At 28.0% G+C, this 17,091-nt stretch overlaps 1 protein-coding gene across 2 annotated transcripts in view; it reads left to right on the forward strand.

Annotated features, from left to right (window-relative positions):
• The window catches only part of LOC107437715 (solute carrier organic anion transporter family member 74D), a 258,380-nt gene that overhangs the window by 115,990 nt on the left and 125,299 nt on the right, over positions 1-17,091 (forward strand). For both annotated transcript variants that reach the window (XM_071184715.1, XM_071184716.1), the window contains exon 3: positions 1,515-1,581. The gene's annotated coding sequence lies outside the window, so the exon portion shown is untranslated. The remainder of the gene's footprint in view (positions 1-1,514; positions 1,582-17,091) is intronic.

Raw genomic sequence — 17,091 nt, forward strand, 5'->3', positions numbered from 1 at the left:
AAGCATTTAAAGTAAGAAGCACGTTTTTTATTCTAAAACTGTACTATTATCCGGATAGATATGTGGATAGTGGATCTAAACCAGTGTTTCCCAAAATGTAATACGCATACCCCCAGGGGTACGGGAATAGTTTAGCGCGGGTACGCATTCTTATGTGAAATATCTTGCAACAAGCGAAAATTTCAAAAAATTTTATTTAAAAACAAAGCAGACCATGAAAATTTACGATTATGTATTTTTCTATTGGCTATTTTTTGCAGAGTTAACAGTTAATAATTAGTGGTGTCAACAGCCAGTTGTGATTTTTAACTTTTGTGCAATTTTGTTTCTAGTAAAAAATACATTCATTTTTTAATTAGTGGTACATAGAGTTACGAAAAATTTAGACACAGATGTAGGTACACTAAAGTCATAAGTTTGGGAAACAAGGCTTTAAACGATTGGGATTCTATTCCTGGTAGCGCAGGTCGATGGGTAATAGCTAGGTGAAGTAAAAGCGGCAGGTGTGCAATCTTGACCACGTTTCCAGGTTTATGACGTTAGTCTTAGTGACGTCTTAGTTTGTGACGTTAGTTGGAAACAATTAGTTTCTCCGCTAAAATGTACTTATAAAGATAAAGAATTTTCTCAGATAATTTATAGCAACTCAAACTGCCACTGTTTGAACAAAAAATGAATCTCCATATTTTGCTTATTTTTACTTTTATTGTTGCATTGTAGTTTAACCGCTTTATAAGTTGCATATGTAAATGTTCAATGTATTTACTGATATGAAAATTGCCACAACTCTCGCTTTTCCGTTTATTCTCCGTAATCTCCGTTTTTCCACTATTATAACTCTGTAATATTATCGTTGTATAAATGGGTGTATATTTATGTAATAACAGAATGCATTCAATCGGAAAAAATATGAAGTTTTGCTTTTCAAAAATCATCTTTCATGGAAAATATGGTCCCAATCGTTTGGTCAAGCGAGCAATCCTAAGTTTGGATCCCTCAAAGCTAATTTAATTTTTTGCCTATTTCGCCATGTATCAAGAACATTTTAGACGAATTAAAAAATTTTTGCAAGCGATTAGAAAATTCTTTTATCTAAAGATAATTTCATGCAAAAAGTTAAAATTTTTATTAAATATGCATTATTTTTTGTTATTTTATTTAATAATAGTCGAAAAAATTTAGAATTGCAAGGTATATAATTTTTTACATCATTTTAAGAAAAATTTTGCGTGGCAAAATGCAAAATTTGAATGAAATCGGTCAAATAGTTCATGAAAAATTTAATTTTTAAGAAAGTCGTAAATTTAAAATTCAATTTTATAATTACGTATTTTAAAAGATCTTTAATCAAAACTCTTATTTCATAATCTTTAACTACGCTCGCAAATAAAATTTATAACCATTCTGTTTATCCTTTTATTTAAACTGTAATTTACATAATTTAAATATTTATAATTTTGAATATTTTTTTTAAAGAAAAATCTCAAACTTGTATGTTTTCTCTTTTATTAAAGGTTTCCGAATGTAAGAAGTTAATATCATCATTAAGCAAACTTGTTGTTTTCCTCATTTAAAACGCTGGTAAGTAATTGATGTCTGTTTTTATTGAATATAAAATATTTTAATAAAATTTATATCTTCGAAATTGATTTTAACTTTGCAGAGTGACATAAATTGTATTATCAAATGAAATCACATTTTTTAAATTGCATACCATTATGTTAAGTGTGATATAAATCTCATGTTTAATAAAAAAAAAAAAACACTATATAATTCTGTGGGGAAAATAAATGTTCCTTTTCATATTTTATTGACAATGGAAACAGTTCATTTTAAGTTAACAGATGATGGAACTTCAATTTAATTATTATCAAACGTTTTAAATTTTGTTTATGATCAAGCAATTAAAAACTTTAAATTCCTATTATTCATTTATGCCTCTTAATCCAAGTTTTACAATAAATAATATTGACTATATGTTACATAATTATGTACAGTATATTGTTTAAGATATACATAAAACAATTACCGTTTGCACAAAAATATTAAGATTTATCGTATAAGATATTTATTTGAACAGATGAGCCTGTTCAATTGCAACCTGTTTCAAAATGTTGAACATATTTTTTTTCATATTTAAATCACATGTAAGGTTAAGTAAAAACAATCTTTTATGGTTTTCCAAATTAATCATTTAAATTTTTGCATAAAAATTGTGATATTTAAAATAAATGTACCTATCATATAGATGTGCTGTTGTCGATTAATTCATATCGTCTGTGTAGCTAAGCTTGTTTTACTATGTCAACTCTCTTATGTTTTCTTGTTTTTAAACTATTTTTATTTATTGGTCATTAGAGTTATGGAAATTATTTCTAGTCTAGATCATTATACGTTTACTGAAGAGTCATACCCTAACAAACAATAAGGATTTTGTCTAATTGTAACACTGATCTGTTATGTTTCGATACCTCTGCTCTCGGTTCAAGACCGGGTACCCTCTTGATGGGTATCTATGCTGGGCCAACGAAAGCTGCAGTGCAGTAGAGGAAGAAGATAACTACATCCAAGGCTGAACAATTATTTTACGGGCCATGGATTAAAATTCATTGTGAGCTCCTTCTTCAAAGCACAAAATGCCTTATTTTCATATTTTCTATAATTTAAGACCCTTAACAAAAAATCGTACTTTTTATACAGATATAAAGAAATTCTCTGCAGTTTTCTTCAAAAACATTAATTAACTAGAGTTATATTTTTTGTAAGTAATTTTGGTCAGGAAATCAGCACTTTCAGGCCCCACTGCGATTGTCCCTGTTACTTTCCTCCTAGAGTCGACCTTGACTGCTCTATATGAAAATTACAAGCATAATTTTCCTAAATTGTTACATAATATAATAATGGCTGCTAATATTTCACTGAAATTTTTCATATTGTTAACATGTTTAAACGGTTTTACCCCACTAGTGGGGTAAGAGTGGGTGATATGACTTCTTCTAGAAAAAAAATTAATTGTAAGAAAGTCGTAAATCAATGACTTTTCAGGAATAATGTATTGTGCACAGCAAATGTTAATGTCGTTTGAATCTGACAATTTCTAGGTAGAACAATTTACCTCTAGCCAGCTTTCGAATCTCACCTACCCTGCAATACTTCACTTTTCCTTACAAGGATGCATAATTTTTTAAAATAAATTTTATCAAATAGTTTAGATAGTTATAAACAATTTCTTTTAATGGCTTTTTATTGTTTTAACACCTACTGGGGAACATTTTTTTCTATCATTAATTTACTTTAGAATTGCATTGAATTTATATCGAACATACAACTTCATTTACTTTATCGAATCTTTACATCGGAATTATATTAAATGATGCAGATTATCATTGCACATTATACAATTTTTTGCTTTTATGATGCTAATCTTAATTAATTCCCTATCTATTATCATCTACGGCGTGATTTTTTGGGCCTGAGTTCTCATTATGTAGAATTATTTCCCATTTTCTTGGATATATCTTTGTACAGAAACAAAAGGACGGATATATACGCTCATTTATTCTATATCGTGATATGAAAATAGCTTCTCACGGCAGACAATCTTACAGTTAAGCAACGGCGGAACCATTTATTTCGTAAAAAATCCTTAAAACACCTGAGCCTCTAACCCTACGGCCTACCTGAACCTGTTGCTGAGGCCCATGCAGGTAGCCTATTTAACTCACACTCCGCTATATATCATACTCCTATATTTTCCCCCTTTCGTTCGGTATTTCGAAATGCGATTTTTACATTTTTGTCTCTGTAGAAGCTTGTACAATTATTGCTTTTTTCTTTTCTTCTAATCTCGAAGTACTCACGTTTGTCTTGACTTTCGCAGACTGACTTTGGCAGGTACATATTTATATTGTGTACCAGATGGTGAGGGCCATCCGCTCTCTTATCTGTTCACTAAAAATCCATCTTCAAGGGCTGTGGGTCATTGTACCAAAAAGAGATGTATGATTTGATGAATATTTCATCATAGGTTAAGATGCCGCTTCGAATTTCAAACAAGTTTTTTGTCTTTCAGTCTAAAGACCGAAATTTCAAATTGCTGGGGTTTTTTCCGTTATACAAATTGTTGTTAATTTTTGATTCACGTGAGAATCGTTTTTTCATATTACTCTGTTTTTTTTTTATGGAGGGTATTTTTTGTTACTCGAAATTAGGTCGCAAATTGTAGGATTACGAAAAAAATTTTTTCACTCATTTGAAAGCAAAACAAAAAAATTTTTCTAGTTTAATGATCTGAGGAAAAGTATCTGGGTTTTTCCACTTCACTTGGATAATTTTTTTTTTCTCTTCAGATTTTCAATCCTCAGCTAATTACTTCCGATTTAAATGAAATTTGATTACAAAGCTAGGTATCTAAACCTGATGAACTTAAGTTTTACAAAGTTTATGACTAAGAACCTGAAAGCTGCACAGATAAATATCTTATTTTCACTACTGTTATTAATTGTTCCAAGAGAGAGATTACGGTTTGTTATCTCAAATTGAGATCCCAAATGGATCTTAAGATGAAAAACTTCAGTTTTGGTAAAATTTAGACGGATTAGTTTTAATATGTTGTGGTAGATTTAGAGAGACTAGTTTTAATATGTGTAGGTAGATTTAAACAGGTTAGTTTTAATATGTTTAGCTATATAATATTACATATGTAATTCTTCAAACAAGAATTCGGTCTTTCACTTGAACTTGAGGAAGACTGAAATTTCAAATTATTTGATTTTAACATGTCAAGTTGTTGTTATTTAAAGTGATTATTTTTTACCGGAATAAAAATCATTTAAGGGACATGAGTTCAATGTGTAGTTTCTGTTGCTGATTTTCTGAATTTTCCTATCAATTATGTTTACAGTATTCTGTTCCCTATTCCCTTGGTGTTCAAATAAATGCGTTTGAATTGGACATAGGATCCATTTCTGCGCTGAATACAGGACTTTAATTTCTCAGCTTACTTATGGATAAATACGTAATACCTATACGATAATTTGCTTGTTTAATAAAATGAGAGTAAAAATTTTAAATTTCACCCTTCAAGTGAACCAATTTTATAATCCGTTCTTCCTCATTTTGACTTTTCCTAGAAATTAGTATAAGTGTGTCCAAACCTGTCAAACTAATAAAATGGGAGTAAAAATTTTAAATTTTACTCTTCAAGTGAACTAATTTTAAGATACGTCCATCCTTACTTTAACTTTTCAAGAAATTAGTATAAGTGTGTCCAAACCTGTCAAACTTATAAAATGGGAGTAAAAATTTTAAATTTCACCCTTCAAGTGAACCAATTTTATAATCCGTTCTTCCTTATTTTGACTTTTTCTAGAAATTAGTATAGGTGTGTCCAAACCTGTCAATCTTATAAAATGAGAGTAAAAATTTTAAATTTTACACTTCAAGTGAACTAATTTTAAGATACGTCCATCCTTACTTTAACTTTTCAAGAAATTAGTATAAGTGTGTCCAAACCTGTCAAACTAATAAAATGGGAGTAAAAATTTTTACTTTTACTCTTCAAGTGAACTAATTTTAAGATACGTCCATCCTTACTTTAACTTTTCAAGAAATTAGTATAAGTGTGTCCAAACCTGTCAAACTAATAAAATGAGAGAAAAAATTTTAAATTTTACACTTCAAGTGAACTAATTTTATAATCCGTTCTTCCTCATTTTGACTTTTCAAGAAATTAGTATAAGTGTGTCCAAACCTGTCAATCTAAATCTTGAAATGTTTCAAACTAGCAGGTGAAAACTGCACCAGAGAGATAGAATGGGAAAACATTGAAATGTTATATACTAAAAATTCTGATTACAACTTTAAGCTGATAGCATAATTTTATGACTAGAAATTGTTTTACCTTCAAATGCACCGTAAAAACTGCGGTGCGCTAACTCTCCGAACATGGTATTGAGCAAACCAAAAAATTTTGTGAAGGAATAGTTTATTCCGAGTTAAAATTAAATCATAAATCAAGCGTACTTGAACGATTGAAACGGTGTCGTTTAAATCTAAAAATTTAAAATGGAATAATCTTAACACCAAACTCTCTCTTTTTCACACCATACTAGAATTATTTTCACTTCCGCAAACAGCAATATTGGCGCGCTTTCAATATCGAAAATTCCAGGAACGCCAAGTAGAATATCGCCGGAAGTTTGTTTACAATCTGGAATGAGCTAGGGAGAGTTTTTGCTTTGCGCTGATATTTATTAAAAAAAAACGAAAATTGGCCATTAAAATGCATGTAAGATTTTGGTTGTGTAATAAGGATAGTTATATATTAATTTTTAAATCTCTGAGTAATAGTGGTTATCAGATGAAATTTTAGAATTGTTAAAATCTTATTTTTTCCGAGAAATTTTTATTTAGCTAAGCTAATGAGAAACATTAATTTGAACATTAACTTAAATAATACCTTTAAATAAATAATTAAAATATTCTTATGAGGTCTTACCCAAACACTTACTTGAAGAAGCTCTACAATTCTGAATTTTTATTGCATTCTACAAAGATGTACTGATATAAAATACAAACGAATTGTATAATAATATGTGTGTTTGAAACGAAGATCATTTTAAGAAAAAAAACGAAGATCCTAATTTATTTTCAACATTTACTAGATGTATAATAAATTTCAAGTTCTGCGTATTATATTACTGTTTTTACCAATGCTTAAAAAAGCCTATTTTTTTAAAGAGGTGTTCAAAATGAAAGTGAAAGATTTATAGTTTGAAATGATATTAACAAGATAGTTTTGTTAGTTACAAATATGCAAACTGAGAAAGAAATAATTGCTACATAATAACAGACAAGACACTTAATGAGCTATAAATCTTAGTAGCAGGCATTTTCTTAATATTTTTTTTCTATATCAAAACTAGTCTACCTTGAAAAATTATTTTTAATACTCACCGTCATATTTTTTATATATATATATTTCTCACTTTTCAGTGATGTAACCATTTGGAGTTATACAAAGCCTACACGCTAAGACTATAGCTACTAAAAACAAAGCTTTTTCTACGAAAATAATTCCGCAGAAAGTAAAAATTTTTTTTTGAAAAAAAAAAAAGATAATAGAGAGCGAGTTTTTTTAATATTTTTTATCATACAAAACTGGGCGTTATTCTACTATAAATGTCTCGAATTGGGAGAAATAGTGTGTCTATCGACCTTGAATACTTGCCAATATATTCAGCCTGCCACATTATGGTAATTATCAATGAATATTATTATGCTAATATTAGTTAAATGAAGCAATATACACCGTTAATTCTGAAAAAAGAAGTTTTTGTAAAAAAAAAAAAAAAAATTATTCCGAGTTACATGAACTTCTTTAATTTGTTTTGTATCTTTCTTTTTCTTTCATACCATGCTTACCAAGAATAATGATAGTAAATTTTAATGTGCGGATGATTAAAATGCACGGTAAAAAAATATAACCATTCATTTGAAATTTATTTAGAAACCATTATTTGAAATCATTATTGTACATAGAATTATAGAATTAATACTACAGAAACCATCATTGTACATAAACCATTCATTTGAAATTTTTCCTTTCATAGGGCAACAATTAATCAGAAATTTAGATTTTCAAAATTATAAATCTTATTGCCACACTTTTAGTAAAAAATACAAAACTGAAAAGTAAATTTAACCGAATAAATGGTTTATATGCCATGCACTAAGATATCGTAATAAAATTAATAATCTTTGCCTAATTTACTAAATTTTATCACATATTATAAAACCATATTTTAGTGTTACTTTTACCAAAATCATTACCAAAGCTCTTCGATAAAAATTACTGAGCTTTTTAGTGTTTCACTATCGCACTTTTTTTTTTAACCGATAAAAACAGACTTATTTTCGTAAGTCAATCTTCCAAACCAAGGATAGTTTATGGCCTTTGTGATTAGTTAAAAGTAATTCAATACTGAAGTTCCTTGAGATAGTTTATATTTTGGTTCTATCTAATCTCCTTTTAAGTATTTTTTTAAGTTCTGACCATGGGGATACCACATTCCCTATATACAACTATTGATTGATAGGTAGAAACAGAAAAGATGAATGATTAAAATGTTTTGCAACCAAAAAAATATATATCTAATTTTTTTAAAGGTGCCGAATAATATTTCTGACCCGAATAACAATTATTTGCTTTAACTAAATAATAACTATTTGGTGAAATGTCGAATACTTGGTAGTTGATAAGTTTAATGTCATTAAAGAGGTGTTATAGGTTTAAATTGGTCAATTTAAACTTTTTTTACGCATAATTTGAAATAAATATAAATTTCTAATTTTTTTGGCATATTATCAAAATAAACACAGTTTGAAATAAAAATGAGTTTTTTTAAATATAAAATTTGTTGTTAATTTATTAAAATATTTGCCATGTTCTAAAGCAAGAAGTGTCCAAAAACATTTTGCTTGTTGCAATTGCTAACATTTAGCATATTCTTATAAATGATTTTCTCATATTTTGACTGAATGACTTTCTTGAGATTTTTCATTTTTAAAAATGAAGAATTTGAAAATTCTGAGAATTGATATTTTATTTTGTATTGTTAAAAATAAAACACTTTAATTAAATAACCGAATCCTACATAAATTGCGTGACTTAGTCGAAAATATTTAATTCATGCTACTAATTTATGAAACATGATATGAAGCTAAATATAATGTATGAAAAATAAAAAAAAATGCTTTTTTAAATATTTTTTTATTTTATTTGTAAACTAGTTACGGAGCCTAACGCATGCTAATGACACAGTGATTTTTGTGAATAGTGTAATTCTTGAAAATAAGAACTAGTATTACTATTTTAAAATTATTTTTTGTCAACAAAGCGATAAAGACCTAAAGACAGTTCTTCTTATCCCATACTGTAAGAAATTCCGGTTAAAATTCCGTTAAAAAGTGCTGGAACTTTGTGTTCATCATCTTTAAAATCCATTTTTACCGTAAACTATTATAAAGTAATATTTATTTAATGGTTGTGATTCAGTGATTTTATGGAAATTATTGCTGTAAAAATTACGGAATATCAGCATTTTTTTTCACATGTTCCTTTAAAAACGAGTTTTAGGGTAAAAAGTACTGGTACAGACACCCTGAGTGCCGATACTTTTTACCCTAATTTTATCTGGAATTTTTTGCAGTGCAGGTTAAAATTTTTCTACTGAGCTTCTTTGAAGTTGCATATATATAATTAAATTTTTTTAAAATTCGGTTGAGAGAAGAAATTATGGCAAATATTTTTCATTACCGATTTTAGATCTGCTGTGAATCATTCCACAAAATAAACACTTACATAACTTCTCTATTCCCGCTAAATTAGCATTATTCATTTAATTATTAATTACTACAACCCTCTAGATTACGTACTGGTAAATTAGCGTCACTCTTTTCCTTGCAACCTTTCTGCCGCATTCAAATTTGATTGGCTGTTACCGATCACATGACAAAACAGTCGCCATTTTGTTGACTGGTTTGAACGGTGAAGTATCATTGCTCTCGATCTGTTATTTCTATTTTCGCTTTTCTTTTTACTTTATTTGTTTTATACTTTGAAATTAATAACGACAGGTTGTTGCGCATTTGGGGGTTCCAAGAAGTCAAAATTAGGCTTTTAATTGCATCACTTACCTGTTGGAGACAGCAATAAAGAACGACGAAAAGTATGGCTGCATAGAATTGCCAGAGATAAATGGACTCCAGACGATACTAAGTACAATAAATTTTATATTTAGAAAAGCTAAAAAAATAATTGTCCCGTTATATTTCGAATTGCTCCTTAATCTAAGTATCCAATGATTTAGTAGATACTAGCCCAGACATAAATTTTCCTGATACATTCAAACTTAATACATGACTTCATTTTTTAACCCTACATCAAATTATCTGACTGCATCGATATCTTATACATATTTTTTTTAAATATTTGTTGCTTTTTCTGGCGACTTTACTCTATTCATTTTTTCAAAACACTTCTTAGAGTTTAAATTCACCAAGTTAAACACGTTATTACTTTCTACTACCCAATTTTTCCGAAGATTGGCTCTTTGGTACATTGCTTTGAATTATTTCTTAAAATTCCTAGTAAATTTACATAATTTAGGTTTATAGAAACATGCTTCAAAAACGTAACTGAAAACAAAATAAATATGTGGTTTCAATACGCTTTCAAAATATTAATTCGATGACGACACCCTCCCTCTTCCCTCGATAGCTGCCCACCTTGATTTGTCTTGTGGTCACCTCATAAAAGGAATCAAAGATGAATAATTATTAAAAAAGTATTATAAACTGAAACTACTTTTTTAATTGAAAAGGGCTTGAAGCTAGTCGGAAGTGGCAGATGATATCTCTTGGTAAAAATATCGTTTGCTGCTTATTCAAAGCGTAATGTTAGTCCTATGAAAAACGCTTTACAAAGGTTTGTAGTTCGAGAACTGACGATCGTGAGAAATTTTAAGGTTGTCAGTGGTTAAGTCCGTGCCCTTAATAGAATGTACTCCGGGCAGCGAATCGATTCAGAATTGTGGGTTTTTGTAGAAAACACGCACGTGTACAGAGTGTTTTACATAACATATAATACAAAATTTCTATATAAACCATTGTTAAATAATCTTTATCTTCATGAATTAGAGTAAATCCTTGCGATTCAGTCCTGTTAATTTAAATAATCAACAAATCAATAAATTTGAATCCATAAAGAAGTCAACAAACATTTCGTGTTTAACTATAGAACATTTTTCTAATAAACAAATTTTAAGGGTATTTCTATAAATATTTCTAAGGATTCGAATTAATATATTCGAAGTACTAATTCAAAATTAATTTATTACTATACTTATTGGAACCATTAAACAAATAATAACTCAAATACTTGGTTAATTGACTATATAAATGTACTCCAGCCATGAGCGAAATAAGACGTAGAATAAGCTGTATTTTATAATTTCAATATATAACACCTAATTCAGATAAGCTGCTTATTCATCATACTGCCGCATGATACAGCTGTTGCACGCATTGTGTTGCCATATGATACAGAAATGTGTATCGGCATTCTTTTGGTTTTCTTTGTCCTTTTATAAGTGGTTGTTTGCATCACCAAATCTTAAACGTCAAAATTGATCGAAAGTGTGCAACATACCGTTCGATCGAATTAATACTGCCCATCCCTTCTAGGCTTTGTACGCTTTGTCCATGATTCGATCGATTTCTGAACAGTTATATGTAATTTTAATCTGCTTCGGAATCTTTTTTTTCGCCGTAAAACCACGCAATGTATAAATCTTCCGAACCCCTCCTGCTTACTTCCATAAATAAAACCTTCAGATGAACAAAAAATAAATCTTAAGCTCACCTCGCTATACCGTTTATTTATAGAACGCAACTTACCTGTCCACACAAAAAAGTATTTATAAACAAACAACCGTTACCTTCTGTCATTTCCAACTACTACCCTGAACTTGACCGAGCCTTTTACTTTAAGGTCGGAAACCTCCTTTAAAAAAAACCGTTTAAAAAAAAACCCTCCCTTCTTATACACAGCGACTTCCTCATCCGAAATCCCGACCCCTTAGGTTTCCGTTTCTCAAATTTAAATAAAAAGCGTTATAGGAAAACGAGAGAAAAAAAATGATTGGCGGACGCCGGAAACATTGCGGCGCCTATCTTTAACTTCCGGGTCGCGACCCTCTTACCTACTGAGCAGTTTTTTTTGATAGACCTAAAAAAAAAAAACTTTTATATTGATGCCTATTTCCATACTACCAAGAAGTGCTCAAGAAAGACTATGAAGTGTTCCTGGACTGTCTTAAAGTTTTTATTACTCCTCCACAATCCGAAGCTTAAAGCCACTTTGAATGATATTAAAATGGGGCAATACTCTTACCTTTTCGCTTGTGACCTCTTTTTTTGAGTCGGAAAATAAAATGGAAATTAATATTTGCAATTGCTTGTAGAATAAAAGCGCAAACATTTTATTGTTATATTCTTTGTTCTTAAATATTATGCGCGTTGATTAGCAAATATTGTAAGATTGTCACTTATTATTATTTTTTTTTTGTCACAATAATATTAAATAGAAGCACTTTATATTAATGGAGATGAATGTTTGTAATTACTTGTAGAATAAAAGCGCTAATATTTTATTGTTATGTTGTTTTTTTTTCTTTGTCTTTAAGCATTTTGCGCGATAATTAGCAAATATTCTAATGTAGTTGCTTAAATTTTTTCTGATAATGATATAAAATAAGAGCATTTTATATTAATGGAAATAAATATTTCATTGCTTCTGGAATAACAGCGCAAACATTTTATTGTTATGTTTTTTTGTTCTTAAATATTTTTCGCGGTAATTAGCAAATATTCTAAAATAGCTTAAATTTTTTCTCTCAATGCTATAAAATATAAGCATTTTATATTAATGGAAATGAATATTTTCTTGCTTGTGAATATTTTATTGTTATGATTTTTGTTCTTAAATATTTTGCGCGTTGATAAGCAAATATTCTAATATCGTTGCTTAATTTTTCTCACAATGCTATAAAATAGGAATACTTTATATTAGTGGAAATGAATCGTTGCAATACTTTGTAGAATAAAAGCGCAGACAATTTATTGTTATGCTTTTTGTTCTTAAATATTTTGCGCGATGATAAGTAAATATTCTAATATCGTTGCTTAAATTTTTTTCTACAATGGTATAAAATAGGGTACTTTATATTAAAGAAATGATTCTTTGCAATTGTTTGTAGAATAAAAGCGCAAACATTTTACTGTTATGTTTTTTTGTTCGTAAATATTTTGGGCGGTAATTAGCAAATATTCTAAAATTGTTGCTTAAATTTTTTCTCTCAATGATATAAAATAGGAGAACTTTATATTAATGGAAATGAATATTTTCTTGCTTGTGGAGTAAAAGCGCAGACAATTTATTGTTATGCTTTTTGTTCTCAAATATTTTGCGCGATGATAAGCAAATATTCTAATATCGTTGCTTACATTTTTTCTCACAATGATATAAAATAGGAACACTTTATATTAATGGAAATGAATCTTTACAATAGTTTGTAGAATAAAAGCGCAGACAGTTTATTGTTATATTTTTTATTCTTAAATATTTTGCGCGATGATTGGCAAATATTCTCATATCTTTGCATAAATTTGTTTTCTCATAATATCATGAAATAAGAGCATTTTATATAAAAACAATTTCACTAAAATCATGCTCATGTTTACTTACAATATGTCTATGTTGCTATACAAGGAAAAAAACATGATTTGTATAATACATCGTATTTGGTGGGTGATAATATAATTTAAACAATGTTTAAGGAAAATTTTTGCAAAGAATAATATAAAGTGCTCTGATTTAATGACATTGCGAAAACTCAAATTTAAGCAACGAAATTTTAATATTCCCTTATCACCGTGCAAAATATTAAAGAACAAAAAATATAACAATAAAATGTTTGCGCTTTTATTCTACAAACAATTACAAATATTAATTTCCATTTTATTTTCTAACTCAAGAAAGAGGTCACAAGCGAAAGATATGAGTATCACTGTATTTAAATATCAGTCGAAATTACTTTAAGCTTCAGATTGTGGAGTAATAATAATGTCATAAAATAGGCGCTCTTATATTATTTTTTTTTCTCACACGTCATATTCAAGTTAGCTTACAATTTCTTTACGACTTAATTACATTTGTATAAAAAAATTAGAAAACAAAGTAAGTGTTGCTGCACAAGGAAAAAAATTTAAAAGATGTGTCGTATTTAGAAAGTAAAAATGTAATTTTAACAATGTTTAACAAAATGTTGAAAAGTAAAAATGTAATTTGAAAATTATGTCGTTTTGTGAAAGGCTGGATATGAAAAAAAAAATACGATTTTCAAATTGATTTCTTTAACAAAAAGGCGGGAACTTAAAATATGCCCTGTTAATCAAAACGTTCGTTAAAATTTGAACGATGGATTATTTTTAAAATATTAGAAAATAAAAATATAATATGAAAAATGAGTCATTCAGCGAAACGTTGAAAAGTAAAAATGTGGCTTTAAAGATGTGCCATATAAAGCAACGTTTGTTCCGTAAAAACATTATTTTTTTATATAAAAATATCAAGACAGTGTTTTTTTTTTTGTACTTAAGAGTATTTTTAATACTAAATTTTATGTTTTTTTTTTTTTTTTGATCAAGTCATTTTTATAATTAATCTCATTTTATTGAAAATTAGCTTTGAAATTTTATAAACGAAAACAAAGTGAAGACGAAGATGTAACAAAATAAAGAAAAATAATAGTTTTCTAATTTTTTTTATAATTAATTATTTTTTGAAAAAATAACAAAACTGTTTACTACAGCTGTGCTTAAACTGAAATGTAAGCTCGTATATCAGATTTAATCAAAAAACAAAAATAATTTGAAACAATTTAATCAAAAAAACAACAAACAATTTAAAAAATTAGAAAATTTACCGGACATATGGCTCCTATCAAACCGTGTCACATATTATAAAAAACGCTGTTTTGGAAAAACGATGTTAAAAGTTTGCGATGTGAAAGTATTGTGAAAAATTGTGTGATCAAATAACGGTAAAAATTGTGTGTGTGATCAAATTAAAGTAAAAAGTTTCAGTACTCAGGGTACCGGTAACCATTAAATCCATTTTTACATAAAAATGTTACGGAATGAAATATCTGATATACCGTATTTTTTACAGTAATAATTAACGCAAAATCACTGAATCACTTTAATTAAATATATAGTTCTGTAAAAATTACGGTGTAATATTTTACGGTAAAAGTGGATTTTACGGATGATGCACCCAAAAGTGCTAGCATTTTATACCGTAATTTGATCTGGAATTTTTAATAATTCAACTAGAACGTTGATACAAGAATATTGAATAATAGATTTATATAAAAATTTCACAGTTGAGAAAATTTCAAAGAAAGATTTAAAAAATTTTAATGGAATTATTTTAAAATGAGTATTAGTTTATTTTGCGTCTATCTTCTGAGTTCTATCTTCGTTTTTTCTATTAACTATTAATTTCAAACGAAGTAAAAATTAATTTTCTTTTTTTTTTCCCCTTACGTGTTCTTTTTTTCTTCGTGTTTCTTACAATGAATAAGTTTTATCAGATATAGTTTTTTTAGAAGTATTAATACAACTATGAGTTCATACGAATTTTGTTTTTAAACTTAAATCTAATTGACTCTATTATGAATTTTTTTTAAATTAAATCGAACGAAATATGTGACTGCTACCCTTTTAATGAACTTTCTAATGCGTTTTCGCGCGTAGTTAATAGAAAAAAATATTTGCTCATTTCAATGAAATTTCATTTTGGTGTTTTCGACCGTGAATTCATCATAAACAGATTTTGTTTTTCCTCACTTTATATTCTTAATGCAAAATATTCCCACAGATACAACATTCTTCAATTTTCTATTTCATGAACAACAAAATTGAATATTTCATGAACAAGAAGTTGAACGAACTGCTGCCATCATCACAAATAGTGAAAACATTTATCACGGCGTAATTAAATTTCCTCTCGATTTCTTCTATCTTAGTGAAAGTTTTTCCAAAAACAACTTGAGAGCTCATTTTGTATATGTTATTTCAACAAATATTTGTAGAAAATGGATTGTTTGATAAAATTTTTTAAGAGAAATTCCAAAACATTTAATTATTTTTCTTAATACCTGCTGTAACTTTCTTTTCTTGACTGCATCTTTAGTAATGAGACAATGACCTTCATTTATATTATAGTCTTTCAAATGGCGATACCTTCTGGATTGTTTTGATCAACGATAAAAACTTCATCACATAAAAAAAAGTTTTTAATGATTTAAAATTTCAGATTTTTTTTTCTTCCTATGTACGGTTTTTTCTTAGCATTGTAAGGAAACATTTCCATTTTAAAGGTATGTATGAAAATATAAAAAAAATGTTTAATCATTATTATCATTGTATAATCAATATTTACTTAGATTTATCATTTTGATATAAGATCCGATTACAAAATTGAAAATTGAAATGTTTCTTTTTCTATGAGATTTGAATATTTATATTTTGGAACATTAATTTGTTTCTTCATGTTTATTTTAAATAAATTGCTTCATTCTCATATTCAAGATGACATTAGAAAAATACTTTTTTTGTTTACATTATAGAAAGATGGTTTTTAAGTTTTTGAAATATTGGACGTTATCGAAAGTTTCAACTATATTAGTTTATTTTATTAAAAGTTTTCATAGATAGTTTTGAATTTCTTGTTAAAACTTAGTCTTGTGTTTCGTGTATTTATGCTCAAAAAGGCTATTTTTCTTTTAAAAATTATTCTCAAAAGCATGACAGAAATAAAAGAAGTAAGTTTACGATCTAATTTGTTACCCAGCATTTCAAAATCTGATGTGTGATTCTTACAATTAAAGTATATCTTACGAAAGCATGATGTTCTAAAAGAATATAATGAAAAAACAACAAAAGCTAAAAGAATGTCTCACAAAAATATCAACTACCAATAGAATATTTCTTTAGAACCTCAACTATTAAAAGAAATTTCACAAAGCTTCAAATACTTATAGAATATTTCATTTCTAAATATATTATTCTGTTTGCAAAATACAATTAACTGCACAAATCAAATTTTTCTGATCTAAGCAAATATGAAATAAATTTCAGAAAATATTTCTGTATTTAATTCCATTACTAAATTTAACTATTTCGTAAATTATTTAATTTTAACTACAACGAGGTTATCACAATAAGTTTATTACATTATTCCAATATTTGCTTGCAATATTTCGTAAAAAATGAGGTTGTTTAGAGCCCTACCTCTGCCCTATAAAGCACCCCCTTCTTGACCTAATTGAAGCTTCCATAACCCACCTGTAAACGCCCCCTTCTGCCCGAATTTTGCAGGAAATTTACCCTTAATAGTACTGCCTCACCTATCTCTTTATTCGCGTGCCACAATAATACAGATTTTTTACGAATTATATAAGA

The sequence above is a fragment of the Parasteatoda tepidariorum genome, chromosome 8, assembly GCF_043381705.1.
Source record: "Parasteatoda tepidariorum isolate YZ-2023 chromosome 8, CAS_Ptep_4.0, whole genome shotgun sequence".
Classification (NCBI taxonomy): Eukaryota; Metazoa; Arthropoda; class Arachnida; order Araneae; family Theridiidae; genus Parasteatoda; species Parasteatoda tepidariorum.